At 37.9% G+C, this 17,389-nt stretch overlaps 1 long non-coding RNA gene across 2 annotated transcripts; it reads right to left on the bottom strand.

Moving 5' to 3' along the window:
* Positions 1-207: 207 nt before the first annotated feature.
* LOC136287854 (uncharacterized) lies at positions 208-16,907 on the bottom strand. Of its 2 annotated transcripts, none has more exons than XR_010720385.1 (3): positions 16,854-16,907; positions 939-1,038; positions 208-794 (listed from the first exon to the last, which is right to left on the bottom strand). It is a non-coding gene; the product is annotated as an uncharacterized lncRNA (long non-coding RNA). The 2 variants fall into 2 exon arrangements; XR_010720386.1 differs by having other exon boundaries at positions 943-1,038.
* Positions 16,908-17,389: the final 482 nt, after the last annotated feature.

The following is a 17,389-nucleotide window of genomic DNA, read 5'->3' as shown; positions in this document are numbered from 1 at the left end:
TGTGATGTTTCTCTGAGTATTTTGTCTTCTTACATTTTTGGTATTTTCTTCCCTGGCATCTGGATTTGTCACATATCTGGGAAGGGTATTTGGGTTCTCTGCTGAAGATTGTATGGTCTTTTTGTAATAATACTTAAATCCTTTATTCTGTTCCTTTCTTGATGGTATATTGCCTTTTCCAGACACATTCTTTTTTAAGGTGTTTGGTTCCTTACTTTATTGCCTTCCTTTTTTTACACTAAATCAAATAAACTAGTTATTTGCTCATGCTGTTAGTCTATTTTCATCTTTCCGACTCTGGTTGCCCTTCTTTATGGTGACCTTATCTGCCCTTCAAACACTTTTCTTTCCTTTCAATTTAGCACTTTTATAGCTTAATCTTTTCTTGAGGCACAAACAGCTTCAATTATAAGCCTTGAACTTAATTTGATTTTATCTACAATAACGACTTTTTCTTTTATGCTTTCAGAACACGTCTTGTTTATTTAAGATAGATCAGAGCATATTACATTCATAATGGTTTATTAGATTAGTATTTTCCATGGTCGAGAAAAAAAAGAGACAAATACAGTCTTGGCAGCTTCCTGTGTTTGCATAAATACCACTAGACCTAATAGGTTAAAAAATACTTTTTCATAGCATTTTCCTCTTCTATTCCATTCACATCCTAGAGATCACACTTATTCATTATTTTAGCCTTAATGAAGAGTACTTAACTCTTTTGATAACTTACTGCTATTTCAGAAGTCCTAGCTGAGGAGAAAGAGTGGTCCAAGCTGAAGCTGGAACTGAATCTGGCAAGGGACACAAAGAATAAAAAGAAAGGCTTCTATAGGTATGTTAATCAGAGAAGGAAGGTCAAAGAAGGGGCACTTCCCCTTCTCAATAAGCAGGGCTGGAAAATGAGTAACAACAGAGGAGAAGGCTGAGGTACTCACTGACATTTTTGCCTTAGTCTTCAATGACAACCTCTCTTCCCACACATCTGCAGCAGGTGGACAGCAGGATGGGGCCTGGGGGAGCAAAGTTCATGACCACCTGAGGAAATTGAATGTACATTAATTCTATGCATCCCAGAGTCCTGAGGAAATTGGCTGATGTCAATTCCAAGCCACTTTCCATGATATTTGAAAATGACAGGAAAAAGGAAAATATTAGCCTTCTTTAAAAAAAGTAGAAAGGAGGATCTTGTCAGCCTCACCTCTGTGCTTGGGAACATCATGAACACATGATCTGAGAAGCTGTGCTAAGGCGCGTGGAAGACAGGAAGGTGATTTGGGACAGCCCAGGAGGGCAAGACCTGCCTGACCTACTCAGAACCCCTCTATGGTGGTGTGAATACATGAATGGACAAGGGAAGGGCTGCAGAGGTTATTTATAAAGCTTTTGATACAGTCCCCCACAATATTCTTCTCTCTAAATTGGAGAGAGATGTATTTTATGGGTGTACCATTGTATGGATGAGAAAGGGGTCAGATCCAGAGGGATCAGTAGTCAATAGCTCAGAGTCCCAAAGGACCATCAGTGACAAGTGTTGTACTTTAGGGTTCATATTTCAGACCATTGTTATTTAACATCTTCATTAATGATATAGAAAAAGGGATCAAGACAGTGATCAGCAAACTTGCAGATGACACCAAGCTGAGTGGTGGGGTTGACACATCTGAGGGATGGGATGACATCCAGAAGGACCTGGACAAGCTGAAGAAGGGGGGCCATGATTTTAGCAAGACCAAGTGCTGATGCTGCTGCATCTGGGCATCCCCAGGTATCAATCCAAGCTGGGAGATGAACAGATCCAGAGAAGCCTGGCTGAGGAGTGCTATGCGTGAGAGGGTGGACCTGACTCAGCCATGTGCCCTTGAAGCCCAGAAAGCCAAATGTGTCCTGGGCTGCATCCAAAGCAGCATGGGCAGCAGGTGAGGGAGGGGATTCTGACCCTCTGCTCCGCTCAGCTGAGACCCCACCTGCATTGCTGCATCCAGCTCTGCAGTCTCCATGAGTAGAAGGCTGTCAGCCTCTTGGAGTGAGTCCAGAAGAAGTCAAAGATGATTTGAGGGATGGAACACCTCTGCTATAAGGAAAAGCAGAGAACTGAGATTGTTCAGCCTGGATAAGAGAAGGCTTCAGGATGACCTAACTGCAGCCTTCAGTACCTGAAGAAACCCTACAAGAAACATGGAGAGAAATTATTTACTGAGTTGAATTAAATATTAGGAAGAAACTCTTTACTTGTGAGGGTGATGAGGCACTGGATTTCCCAGGGAAGTTCCCTGGAATTTCCCTGGAAGTGTTTAAGGCCATAGTGGATGGGGGTCTGGGAAACCTCATCTACTGAAAGGAATCCCTGCCAGTGGCAGGTAAGTTGGAGCTACGTGATCTTTAAGGTCTGTCCCACCCAAAGCCATTTTATGATTCTATGATTATTTCATTCTATGATTCTATGAAAATATTTACATGGCAATAGTTTATCATGTAAGAGTAAACACGCAGAAGCGCTTTTATAAACACGAAAAAAAACCATGGTGCAAATAATTTCTGCTGTCCTTGCTACAACATTAAGGCAGAAGGTCATTCCTGAAAGAACAAAATATTGTAATGCAGATTACATTTATTTTCTCCTGTTTGCTGCTAGAGAACAAAACATTCTGACAGATACTCCCACATGCATTGCTTAAAATTTGTAGCTTCTTATTAGTACATCTAAATTCTATCATTTGAAATGAAAAATATGGGAAAATAATTCTGCTTTACAACATAGTGTCAGACACGCAAAACTATTATGATTGGTATGTTGTTCCTTATTGTTCCCCTTTGTGTCATCAGGCAGTAATAAAAATAATTCCCAGTACCCTGCATCACGTGAGATTTTCTTTCTGCTCCACTAAACACAGTGTTAGTTTTTCACAGTCATAACTTCTCCTCTTTAACTTCATGGGACCAGATGTCACTGGATCAGTTTGTATCTATTTCACTTCAGCAGGGCACTCCCTTTTATGACAGTATAAGGTTTTCTTCATAACATCATCCTTGATGTCTATACTTGGTTAAATGTTAAACATTTGCTGAAATAAAAAATGAACCAACCAAAATAGTTTTTTAATTTTAATTTTTTTTTAATACTCATACAGCCAAATTATTTCAGTAACCTCTGCCATGATCTCTGCCTTTGGTCAATAAACATGCACGAGTTTTAGCTGAGCTAGAATTAATTTTCTTCATAGTAGTACAGGGCTAAGTTTACGATTTGTGATGAAGTCAACATTCATACCTCTAGTGGATCTGACTGGGGATAGAGTTTGTTTTTCCTTAGCAGCCCTCACAGTACTGTGCTTTGCATTAGTAGCTGGAAGGATGTTGATAACACGTCAGTGTTTTGGCTACTACTGAAGAGCACTATCCTTCTCACATTCTCCCCCACCCTCATCAGGGGGCTGGGAGTGGGCAGGATCTTGGGGGTTACACAGTTAGGTCAGTTGACCCATATTAACCAAAGAGACATTCCATACCGTATGATGTCAGCTCAAATATAAAAGTCAAGGAGGAAGGGAGGGAGGAAGGGGGAACATTTTTTATGCTACAATGTTTGCCCTCTGGAACTGCAGCACACTGCTCCATGTGCTGAATCCCTGCTTCCTGGGAAGTGTCTGAACACTCCTCGCTGATGGGAAGTAGAGATTAATTTTTCCCTTTGTTTATGCAAATTTTATTTTTTTCTTTTTTTTTACTTTATTAAACTGCCTTATCTCAATCTATGGGTCATTTTCCATCTTTATTCTCTCTCCCCTGTACCGCTGGGAAGGGAAGTGATAGAGGGTCTTGGTGTGCACCAAAGTCAAAACACTACAATACCACACAGTTTTTTTACTGATTACTGATCTCTGCTCACACAGGGTTAAGGCTTTTCTGTCTCTCACCCACCCAGCCCTGCAGTGAGCAGGCTGGGGGTGCACAAGGAGCTGGAGGGGACACAACCAGGACAGCTGTCCCCAGCTGGTCCAATGGCTGTCCCATACCACGTGGTGTCAATGCTCAGCATATGGAGCTGGGGGGAGGAGAAGAAAGGTGAATGTTTTGAGTGATGGTGTTTGCCTTTCCAAGTCATCAGCCTGTGTGATGAAGCCACTCTCATCTGGGGATGGATGAACACCTGTCTGCCCATGTGAAGTGGTGAATGAATTCCTTGTTTTGCTTTGCTTGTGCTCACAGATTTTGCTTTACCTGTGTAATTGTCTCTATCTCAATCCACAAGTTTTGCCCATTTAACATTTCCAATTTTCTCCGACATCCCACCAGAGGAAAGTAAGTAAGCAGATGTGGGGGATTGAGTTGTCCATTGGGGTTAACCTACAATAAACCCTTACTTACCTCAGGAGCAATAACACTGTGTCTCAACACAAGTCTCACGCTGCTGCTATGAGTATTATTTACAGCAGTAGAACAGCTCTTAGTAAAGGAGACTATATGGAACTGAGCTGTCAGCTTTCCCTTTAGCCTGCTATCATTGCTTCTAGAAACTCCTGGGGCTCAAATCATCCATTTTGTAGTTAGACAAAGAGATTGTGATCCTGACAAGAAGGTTTATTTAAGCTCCTTAGAGAAGGAACTGTATAATTTTCACTAGCACAGAAAATATTCTTACTTAAATGCATATATGTATTCCAGTACATAAGCAGACTTAGGTAGTCAACTTGCAAGTGCACATTGGCTTTACTAGCTTGAATTTATTTTCAATGAGTCAAACAGGATTTTTTTTTTTTATGGTAATGGTTGAATCCTGACAACTTTTGTGAAAATAGGATTGAACTGTGATTGAGGTACACTTTCTTAGATAAGCAGTGACCTATTTTTCTCTCCCCTGTGTACAGTTTCAAGCAGCTGATTCACCATTCAGTTGCACTTATGTCATAGCAGCTCTGTAGCAGAGTCAGCAATGCGAGAAAAAAAAAAAAAAAAGAATTGCAGGGTTGTTTTTTTAGGGGTTTTTAGGTTGGCATTGGTTTTTTGGGGTTTCGTTGGTGTTTTCCTTTTGGTGTTTTTTTTCTGTTTGTTTGTTTGTTTGTTTGACATTTAAGGGAAAAGTAGGCTTTTTTTCTCCAAAAGGGAAGGAAAAAACGGGAAAATAATAAGCAAGCTAAATTTAAAGTTCTTTTTGTGGCATCAACAATGCATCAAAAGCAAAGATTAGACTCTTCAGTACTTCAATTTCTTCTGGTGGAGAATCAAATTAATTTAATTAATCCTTATGGATGATTTAAATACCATATGGCAGATGCATTTATTCAAAGTGACATACCATGCTGGCTTAGCAAAGTTACCATTTTGTCCCTGGAATAAGAAACGTATTCCTGATCCAGATGCATCTAGTTGTTGAAAATTACAGAAAAATTAATTGTACACAAATTGATTGTTCACACTGTTTTCCCCTGAGAGGACACATGAAAACATTTTATTCTCCATGTCTGCATTATATAGGCTCTGGAGGATGCACCGCATCTTTTTCTGTTATGACTTTTTTTTGGCTGAAAAGGGTTGGCATATGCAATTGCGAATGTAGTGGAAAGGAGACAGAGGGAGAATATGTATAGCCAAACAGGAGCGAAAATCAGAAGTTTTCCAGTCTGCACAAAGTAGTAGGTGAGATGCAGATATTCAATACTCTGAATGCATTACTATCTGTTTATTTACTGTGTTTGACCTGGTATTGTTCTCCTGTAAGCGTGTACAAGAGTCTTCAGATACTTTTGCAACAACAATAAACAATAGTTAAAAAGATCACACCCATGTGGAAATTGATTCCAATCAATTGTGATTCCCTAAGCATGTGGCTAGGAAGCAGCATATTGAAAGTATATAACAGGTCTATTCAGGAGGAAATTTCATCTACTTTGTATATGCATAAATATTTTGCTTTCTAGTTTGGTTTCTTATTAGCCCTTACAGCTATATTTCCTCCTCAGCCCTTCTTTCCCATCTATCTATAGAAAATTTGTAATGTTATGGTCAATATCAACGAAATTTGGTGACATGTTAAATGGCAAAAAAATACAGTGAATGGATACAAGCTTCATGAAAATCAGCAGATCTGGGATCTCAAGTGCAGTCTCTCTGATAAAAGGTGGTAAAAGTTCAAGTGCTGTCCCTCGAGCATGGGGGCAGGTGGTTTCCACTTAACTTGGTTACAGCCCAAGAAATACTTTTCCCACTGAAAGTCCAAATTAAACTATATAATTGTGGAGGTGGGAGGAAAATTGAGATATTGAGGTGATAAAATGACAAAAAAGCCCAAGGGAAATAAATTCCATTAGTTCCATTCCTCACAAAATAACTTCTATTATATTATTTTCCACATCTCTTTGTTTATTTGTTTGCTTACTTGTTCTTCTTACTAAAATGTGTAGCTTTCACCTAAGATTCTAGGAAAAAATAATGCATAATAGCTTTAAACAGCAACATAAGAATAAAGAAAAGAAGAGGTGTTCTTGGAAGGAGGTAGGTGCATTAATCAATCACTTTTTTCTCACATTTGCTGTAGAATTTTAAAATTCACCTAAAAAATTCTTTTCTTTACTTCTTCCGCAATTAAAAATGATTAGCAATTAGCACATCTGTGAGGTGTTGAGAGGTTTTGTTCTTTGGCATTTAGGAAGCAGTTCTCTGTAAGGAATAATGTTCCTCTGTAAGAAATAATATTTTGTGAGTGCCATATTTATGGAGTTAACATATATACATTATATATCCATGGACACACACACTGGCCTTTCCACGTATCAAGACATAATGGGATAAGCATATTTGGAGCATTGTTGTATCAAATAGAGAAAAGGTTCCTTACAAAAATAGTTCAATGTTTTAAGATAATGGTCCACTCAGCCTTCTAGTCAAGAAAGAAGTAATAAAAAGGAATAATGAAAAACAGCTAAATAACAACATTAGTACTGCAAAGTCCACATGGAGGTAACAGAATTTGTCCTTTACCTCCAGGAGTAAGGCTAGGTATAGTGATTCAGATTAGAGAACATGAAAAATAAACTTTGCACAATTTAACCAAGGATACATAATATTATATTACTATTACCCAGAAATGCAAGCTTTTTCCGGTGTTCTACAATAAATATGTAGTCTTAAGGATACCAATAGTAAAAAATACAGTGAGAATTTTTTTTAGCATGTATTAATATGTTAAATATTTCTTCACTGTCTTGCTAAGTTTTAAAATCAGGTCTTCTGTTCCTTTTTTTCTCTGAAACAGTTCCCACAATGGCTCTTTTCCTTCTCTATGTAAAGCACAGACTTGGCAGACCATTTCCAGGTCCTCTGGCAATAGCTATGCCACAGGATATTCTTGGTTTCATCTGGCTTTCCCTATATTTTCTTCATTAAAAGAAGCCTGAACAAGCAGTCTAGAGAACATTATTATATGAGCTTGACATGGCTCTAATAAAATCTCCAATTTATTTATGAGGGGAAAAAAGACTGCAGTAAGACTGTCATCAGTGTACTGATGACAAAGAGTATTTAAATTCAGCAGGGTACTGTGCGATGATAGACCCTTACATGCAGAATTATAGGTATTCTCTTCCTCCTTGGTGCCTTCTACCAAAGCCCATTCCAGGAAAAGCCTGGCTGAATTGTCCTGTGCTGAGCTCTGTATTGCAATACCAGGAATTCAACCACTATTCCAAAATTTTCCTTTTCAGGCAAACTTGAACACTTCCAATCATTGCCTGTGCATAGACTAGAGAACACCTCTAAAATGATCCTTTAGGGGTTAAACAGAGAGGATAACAGTTTTCTAATATATTTTCAAGACCTTTAACATTATTTGGAAAATTTTGTGACTGCGAAATTGAAGACATTGTGTCTCTCATCTAAAAAACTCTTTCAAGGATTCCTGTGAAAACAAAAAATGGATTTATATACCTCTAGAGGGAAGCAGGAATTCAAATCCCTTTGAATATCTGACTGTCTGTGCATATAAAAAAAGGAATCACCTGTTTTGTTATCCTTCACGTTTTTTATTTCTCCCCTTATCACTTTATGTAAATATCAATTTTTCTGTCATTCTTTTGATATCCTGACTTGCTCCTGCCTAACTTTATGGAGTGCAGCCCACTTCTGAGCATGAGTGAGTGTTCAGATGCTATATTCTTCCATGCATTTTCCCTTTTTACAGCTGCTCTTATTATTCCTCACTTCCCTCTCTTTAACCTTGCAGCATCACATTGTCTATCTAGGCTGTTCTTCTACATAATCCAGAAAACATCTTCGCACTTTATATGCTTGTACAACAGCAGAGAAGAACATTTCCTCTCTTTGCCAATTAGAAGTATCACAATAATAAATTTTATAAGATTCCTTAGTCTTCTACAACCATTAGAGCTTTTAGGACATAATAGCTTTATCTTTGCTAATGAACGCAAAACTAGTCCTTCTCTAAGCATGTTATAAAGTTTAAATTGATATAAAGCTAACTTAAACAAAGAAGATATCTGTGGATGAGCAGAGCATTGCTTTTCTTGCTTAGATGCAAATCCATACCTTCAGAAACCCTGTCACAGAAAATTGATTAAATTCTTAGCATCGTTAGACAAAGCTTTTTGTAGATATTCGTAGTACTGAAAGACAGAACACAGATGAAGAAGCTGCTATTAAAAGAAAAAACACACATTTTCAAAGAATAAATACGCTAGTGCAGTTTTCTTAGAAGGCTAATTTGCATATAAGTTCTTTGCAATTATTTGCTGAGATTTTAAACACCATATTCCTTACATTTCTGTCTTTTTCTCAATGATTTCTCTAAAACTAAATAATACATAATTCATTGAGGTATCGTCAAAGCCACTAGCTAGATGTTTGATCATTGAAACCTAAGACCTTACATTTATTTATATAGTACTTGAGGGACCAGGATAAGTCAACACTTTGAACCTCACTCCTCAGACTCTATAAATCTTATAACTAAGTTTTTATCTCTCTAATAAAGTGATTGTTCATGGGTTGGTTAATTTTAAGTGGAGATGTACAGCACTTCTTTAATCTAATGGGGGAACATAGAATATGTTAATCAATTTATTTCTGTGTGTCACATGTCTGAGGCATTGTTGAGAAGCAAAGAATGAGATGGGCTGTGGTTTTGCAATAGTACATGCAATTCAGACCTTTTTGGACCTTAAAAGAGTAAAATACTGAAATCTAATTTTGTCACCTAAAATAGTTGTCATGAGCACCAGTGTTAGATAAGGAGTTAAAAGTTTCATCCACCAATATTGAGATCTATAAACGGAACCATCAGTGCATTGAAAGGCTTCCTTTAGTTCCATATTCATAGTTTGTCTCCATCAAACCTGAACATCACATCAAGTACAGTTACAAGAGATATATTTTTAAATATATGTCAATTCCTCTCTGATTCTTCCAGTCTTTGCATACTTTCCTTTTTAACCTTTTTATACTTAGTTCAACCTGATGATGTTACCATTAATAATTTCTCTTAATTGCCAGTTTTCTCTTTATTAGCCAAATAGACATTAGCAGAACCTGTCCTTCTTGTACAATATCTGGATTTTTCTTTTCCCCAAAGATCTCTGCCTTTAAACTCTCTCTATGAAACATGAAGGGGGAAAAGCAATAGCAAGGTTAAAATGAGAAATTAGAAAATTTAGTGTGGCTAAGGGATGATACGGATAATAGATTTCCTTTGTCCTCAGGACAGGCCAGCATCAAATGCTATCAGTCACAGAAATTTGAGAAAGATACAGTACAGAATCTCAAAGAACAGTGGTAATTAGACAAGTTGTCAAGTTGTTGGGTTTTTTAAGTAATAAAGAGGTTACCAAAACAACTAAAAATATTTTAAAATCATACATGAAAATAGTTTGTCATCCTGATTAATTTCTCCAATTTTTTTTTGTTAAGAATGCAATTCAAATGCATGTTTCCTAAGAGAAGTATACTTTCTTATGCTGAATGTTCATCTCTTTGCTTGTACTACCTTTCTCTCTCAGCAAGTGAAAGCCTTCACCTACAATAAGTTTTGCTATAGAAAGATAAGGCTGAAGAATGTTGCTTTCCTTGTATGACTCACAGTCCAAACACATTCAGATATTACAAGAGATAGATGGAACCGAGAAGTCATGTGAAAAAGAAGGGATGAAAACATTCTAAGGGAAAAGAAATAAATTTATTCTAGGGAAAAGGATTAATCAGCTGAAGAGGAGAAATAAAACCAGAAAGTTATGGTAACTGTCTGGGTGAAGAAACAAGTGACTTTTCTCTCTTCTTGCTCCTGAAAGTTATGCTTTTCTGGTTTTTGCTGCTTTTGTGGTGATTCATTAGTAGAAATATAAATGTGATATAATATATAATATAGTGGCAGCTCCAGAATGATTATACAAGCACTGAAGTTAGTTACCAACATTGCCCCATGTGACTAAGATGTTTCACAGACTTTAGTAAAATTAACTTTTTCTCAAAGCTCTTTTATCTTTGACCTGTTGTGCTCTTACCATGCTGCGACTCTGCACAGTGTTTCAAGCTCAGTTGTAAAACCAAATGCAAGAGGGAAAAAAAGAAAATTAAAGTACTTTAAAGTAGGAGCATTTTGCTATTTGTTTAGCAAAACTATGAGGAAGTTTCCATCTTTAGTTTTTCCAGGCTGGCTTAAAAAAAAGATATCAATGATTACTGATAGTAATAATGAAATGAAATTTTGAATGTGTCCTGGAGGTGTCATCACTTTTAAGGAATATTGTAACTAAAACAGACACCTCTTCATCATAAATACAGTACATTAATCCTTCTTTTTTTAAGTAGAAGTAGACTGACAGTGCAGGGACACTCGATCAATGAGGTAAGCGATTTCTTTCTTCTGTGTTTAGGTGAATGAACTTTTGTATAGGACTTCAGTTTCCTGAGATAAACGGAAGCTGTCTCAGCTGTTATGAAAGAGAAGGTAAAGGACTGAACAAACGCCTTAAATACTGGCAATTGTCTGTGACAGGACATGATGGACAAGTTCTGAACAGGTGCTGGAACAGCAATCTGCAGTAAAACCTAATTATATTGAAACATTCATCTTTCAGTCTTCCAATCTTTTTACATTCAAATTCTTTGGATTAAACTGCATTCAACGTGTACATCTTGTAATATTTACTTCCAAGGCCAGTGAATTAGACATACTCCTTGATAAGATCTAAAGTGTTTTCAGGAGGAGATAGTCACCATCAATGCTGCCAGATATTAGGTGATAATACAATTTGAGGAAAATTTTTGATATGTTTAGGAGTGATAGTAAATTTACTGCAGTGACTTTCCCTGATGCTGGGTCCAACAGGAATCTAGAGACTAGAATGGATGTTATTTTTTATTTGAAGACAATGGCAGGGCTTATGTCTAATATTCTAATTTTAAAGATGATAACACTCCTCCAGACAGCAATTTAACTGAATTTTACTAACCACCAAGAAAGTTTCTATACATTTCTCAGTCATCTATATAGGACTTAAAGAGTTATTCTCCTGGATTCCAAATCAATAATTACTAAAATGGGTTAATATTTTCATGCTCATATTTAAGATCTTTTCTCACAGGAGCTCCACTTGCATAATAAGAAAAATTAAAAATTAAAAATGTATTTATTTGTAATAATTTTGAAGGTGGCAGAGGTTATGCTTCTCATCATGACAGCATGAGGTGGAAGTCCTAACTGATGTTGTTCCTTCAGAAATGTTGAGTTTACCTATGCTGACAATTAGCAAGTTTAGTTACTTAATGGGTACTTAAACTGTAAGTTTTTTATATTTCTTTATAACTGAAATCTATGGAAAATATGTGTGTAACAAGCATTTACAATTTAAGCAGTATACATGAGTAACTTCATTTATTGTATGTATTTTATATATGTTATCCCTTTTAACCAATGACATCAGCCAAATGACAATTACTCAACTCAGAAAGTCTTTCCAAACACAACTTCCAGATCAGAACAAGTACTTCAAAAATATGTTCAGTTATGGAGACAAGAAATCTGGTTGCAACAGTATTGCCTTAGAAAAAGACACCAAACTGAGTGATGACATGTCTGAGGGACAGAATGTCATCCAGAGATGATGGCAAGCTTGAGAATTGGGCCTGAGGGAATCTCATCAGGTATAGCAAGACCAAGTGCAAGGTGCTTCACCTGGACTGGGGCAACCCAGGGCCTGGGGGATGAACAGAGGCAGAGGAGCCCTGACAAGAAGGACTTGGGGTGCAGGGTGAGTGAGAGGCTGGACATGACCCAACCATGTGCCCTTGCAGCCCATAAAGCCAAATGTGTCCTGGGCTGCATCCAAAGTTCCGTGGGCAGCAGGTGAGGGAGGGGATTCTGTCCTCTGCTCTGGTGAGACCCCACCTGCAGTGCTGCATCCAGCCCTGGGGTCCCAGCACAGGAAGGACATGGACCTGTTGGAGCAGTCCTGAGGAGTCCACAAAAATAATCAGGTGGATGAAACACATCTCTTGTGGAGAAAATCTGAGGGTTGTTCAGCCTGGAGAAGGCTCCAGGGAGACCTGTTTGGACATTTCTATGCATAAAGGGAGCCTCTAAGAAAAATGGAGACAAACAGCAGTACCTGTTTTGATAGGACAGGGTGTAATGGTTTTATACTGAAAGGGAATACATTCAGACTAGATAGGAGGAAGAAATTTTTGTCATGAGGGTGGAGCGGGTTTGCCAGGAAGGTGGTAGATGCCCCACCCTTGGAAATACTCAAGGCTAAATTGGACAGAACTCTGCAAAACCAGATTTATTTGAAGATGATGGCAGATGATCTTTAAAGGTCCCTCCCAGCACAAACCATTTTATAATTCTCTGATTCTATGAAAATTAAGCGTTCACTAAGTCAATCCCTCTGTAATCCTACCACCTTAAGAGAAAACAGGCAGTCCCTTGGAGGTTATTTGAATTTTAAGACCATGTGTGTTTGACTAGATTTATAGGAATTACCACCACTGAGGCTATAAAATTAGTCTTATGGGTGTTTTCTTGTGTATTCAGCTGCTCAGAACAACAGCATAGTATAATAGAGGAGCCCAATGAAAGCTACTGTCAATGTATCTGAAAGTTTTTCTTGTATTTGAGCTCACATTTATCCATGAGTGTGAAATAGAAAGGTTTTCTTCATTCAGATAAATCTGTCTTAATAATATTAGTAAAGACAACCAAAATTTGATACAAAACTCTGTGCAGACAGCTCATGGATTTTCAAAGTTCCACAGCCACCCCCTCTAGTCAATGTACAGAAGGAAAAAAAAATAAGTCATTGGGGGATTTTTTTTTTTTTTTAATCAGTGTTCTGAGTTCAGTTCCTTCTCGAGAGATGCACACATGCATATGCTAGGGATAGGGAAAGATTGCTTCAAAAGAAAAACTTCACCTCTTCTATAGACACTTTCCCTCATCCTGCCATTTCCAAGACAAACTAGTGAAATCCCTGATCCACGGTTTTCCCAAATCTCAGCCCACTGACCTATGATGTGCATGCACAGCTGAAACAGGTCTACTTTTATTTTAATTTGGACAAAACTGAGCCTATGAGCCTCGTATTTTGGAAAATAAAACCGGAAAGGAGAACATGTGCCCTAAGTCTGCAGGCAGCTTCCTGCAAGGCTGAAGAACAGCAGAGACATCCAAATACATTGTCTACCTATCTTAAAAAGCCTGGTGAAGAGCAGCTGCTTTCTCTTGCTCAAGGCTGCATCCCACTTAGGGCTCAGAGCCTGTATCTATCCCTTGGACAATTATATAGAGATTTACAGGCACATAATCTGTAGCAGAACTGCTCCTGAGAGGTGAAGGGGGAATGGCAGCAGAAAAGAAATCTGAGACATCACAATAGAGAACTCCTACAAATATCACGAGTGAGAGAATTAGTTGCACCATGATTTGAAAGGCTGAAAATAGTTGAAATAAACCCTAAATATCCACATGGTCTGCATCTATAAAATATTATCCAAGAGAAGCTTTACCCTGAATCTCAAATTTTGTGCTCTGTGCTCCTTTGTGCTACCACAGGGAGATAATCCTAAATTCCCTTTACTTCACTGCAATCTGAAAAGCCATTTAAGTCCTTGGGAATGGTTATTCCTATCCAAAGAAGGGACATGCAAAATAGATCAGCATCTCCTCAGCCACTGGCACTGCAGCCTCTGTGCTCACCTGGCACATTGGGATATCTGAGCAGATCTCTCTGACTGCAGGCCATAAATCACAATAGCAGCAAGCCAGCCAAATAATGAAGGGGTTGTCTTGGGGGGTTTTTTCAAAAACACTTCACAGATTAAGACAAAATTTTAGTTCTGCATCCAGCCCACTCTTTGCAGTGCTTTACACTGTTTCCAGTATGGTCAGCCTGAAGAGTAACAGCAAGAGCTTGTGCCTAGGGCTTGAGGAGTGAGTTAAAATAAAGGAGTTATTGAATATTTCTCTATGTATTTATAACATGTTGTTAAAAAATCAGGCTCAAATACATCATTCCAACTCTAGCTGCCAATGTGTCATTATGCAGCCACAGAAATAGTCATATATTTTGAGCAGTGTACAGAACACACGTGATAAACAAGAACAGGAGTGGGTTTTTTTTAAGGTAGGGAGGGGCCTGGCTTACAATAGAAAACCTGGTTTGCATTATCCACCCACATGAGAGTATTTTTTAAATACCAGTTCAATGAAAATTCTTTTCTGAGACAGGACAAGATACTGAACTGTCCTTTAAAATGTTCTGTGTGACCATACATTAAATGATCTAGAAAGAAACCTCTAGGAAAAGGCTGTAGCAAAGTTTGGACAAATGCCAAGTCTGTGACCATAAATCTCCCTCATCCAGCAGTTGTAGCCAGAATATTTTATATTGTTGTGATTCTCTGGGAAATGGTTTTTCCCCCCAAGAACCCTAATGCCTGTAACCATATGGTTTGACCTTTCCTTCCCTTCTCTAACCTAATTGGCTGAGTGCCAGGATCCTCCCAAAGTAGGAAACTAGATAAGACCCCTGTATTTCTTTGTTCTCTCTTTTTGGCCCCTGGACCCCTTCAAGGAATAAACGTCTTGGAATAAGTCGGGGGTAAGAGCCTCTTTTGGAACCTTTTGTCCTGTCCCTTCAGAGATATTCCTCCAAAGCCTCTCCAGAGCTAGTCCTGGGGGAGGGCTGCGGGGGGATATTTCATTACATAAACAACTTTGCTCTGTTTTACCTTTAAATATCACTATATAGCAGATGCATTATAATGTGCTGTAGGAAAAAAATAATCAGAGGCAATGAAGAGAAATAAGATTTCTTTTCAGTAGACATTAAAAAAGTTTATGCACAACTTTCCACAGAGCATTTAACTACAAGGTCGATGTTAGTATTGTAATATTTAGCTAGGACACTGAGAAATAAATATAGTGCTCTGAGGAGGGACAAATGTGCAAAATTTTTCATTGTAAGGGATCTTCTCATGTCTCTTTAAATAGGATTTGTAGAGTAAAATAAAAAAAAAAATCTCCCATTGGTGGTGAAAAGAAGAGAGAGTTGACTTTCTGTAAAAGGCTCATTTAATGGCTTTTGCATTGTAAAGAAGATGGCAATTCCCAGGGAGAAGGAGCAGCCTTTGCCTTGTCAGTCTTAAAGAAGTGCACTCAGTACATAGCTTCAATGAAGATAGATGTCAATGATAAGGAAGGCAAAACTGATGAGTTTGGGACCTATTTGCATAAACTGGTACTTGTGATTCTGAAATGCTCACATTATAATTACCAAAAACATACCAATTTCATTTTAACAGATTTAACACATTAAAAGAGTGCTATTTATCTACATAAATAAAATTTCTGTGTTGGGTGTGAAATGGTTCTTCAGGGATATCCAAATTTTTTGACTATCCTACTTATAGCAAGACAGCCAGAAACTTTATGAACACAGCAATGTTTATCACTGGATTTAGCTATAAATTGCGGGGTGGGGTGGGGGGCTGGGTATTTATTCTGGTTGTTCTAGATAGAAAAGGAGATACAAGACTTTGAATGATAAAATTCACTAGAAAAACATTCAAGCGAAATTGTTGTGGTTGCTTGGTTTTGTGGGGCTGTACCAGCGGGTTAGACTCTCAACAGAAGTATATTCGTATCTTTTAATGTGTGGCAAGAGTACCTATTTGCATCATAAATGGATATTTTTTTCCCCATGCCTTCTCTGCAAGGATTCATCTGCAGCATCATTAATCTACTCTGCTTTGGTGCACACAGTGACATCCACTGGTGCAAAGCATTTTTGCTACAAGAATCACAGAAATACCATGTGTCATGATTGATTCAGGTTTTGAAAGCAATTTCATTCACTTCTACACTATCTAATGCAGCACAGCATTTAATAGTGCTTAACTTTAGGCATGCAAATATTCCCACAAGGAAATAAGTTTCAGTGATTTGCTCATTGGAGCCAGGGCACTTTGCAAGACTCAAACTTGAAAAATACATGAAGTTCAATACTGGGAGGATTCCCATCTCTTCTACCCGATTTGTCCTTCAACTAACCAAGAGAGCATACTGCACAATTTATGACCATCTACAGGTTCAACATATGTTTCTCTTTTCCTTTTTTTCTCCTCCCCACCTTCCACAGCTGGCCCAGAGTTCATGCAGCTGAGGAAGAAGTTGAGAATACAGGACGGAACCTACTGTGTTTCACAGTCTTGTGTCACTTTCTGCCTACATGACACAGCCAGGCAATCTGGAGAGTAGAAATCACCTTCCCCAGGAATCAGCATGTCTGAGCTTTATGGACCCAAGAAGATGAGTAGCAATAGATAAACCAAAGTATTTTTGGACTTACTTTCCAGCCTCCTGGAAAAAACACAGTTTAACAACACTCTTCAGTTCTCCTCAGATGAGTTGGAGTCATGCATTCAGTGCAGCACCTGCAAAAAATTTATAAAAACACAGGCAGAGATGCAGGTGTTCTGCATATAAAAAACTAATCTCTCTCTATCCCTTGAGGTATGGTGATGTGTGAAGCTGTGTTGTTTCAGGGAACAAAATCACAGATGAGTGGACTTAGGGCAAACTAGGAATCATATGTAATGTCTCTAAACTAAATAACAGGCAATTAGCTCAACAGGATTTCTTTTTGTGAAACAGTAAGATGAGAAAGGGATTATTGTTGGATTTATTTACAATTAAATTACTGTTTTCTCAAAAATGTAATAAATTTGAAAAAGTGGGTTTGTTTTCAATTGGAGAGATCAAAGTAATTTTTCTTTGTCCCAGCTATGATTTAAAGATTACAGTGATATATACTAAAGAGTCTTTCAAATGATAATAGATTTTGAACTGGAGATGTAAAAAACGAAAAATTTGGACATTCTTGAA

The sequence above is a fragment of the Chamaea fasciata genome, unplaced genomic scaffold (genome assembly GCF_029207755.1).
Source record: "Chamaea fasciata isolate MVZ Bird 193981 ecotype frontalis unplaced genomic scaffold, bChaFas1.0.hap1 SCAF_3, whole genome shotgun sequence".
NCBI lineage: Eukaryota > Metazoa > Chordata > Aves > Passeriformes > Sylviidae > Chamaea > Chamaea fasciata.
Note: the sequence above shows the minus strand (reverse complement) of the source record. Positions and strands in the feature narration are given on the sequence as shown.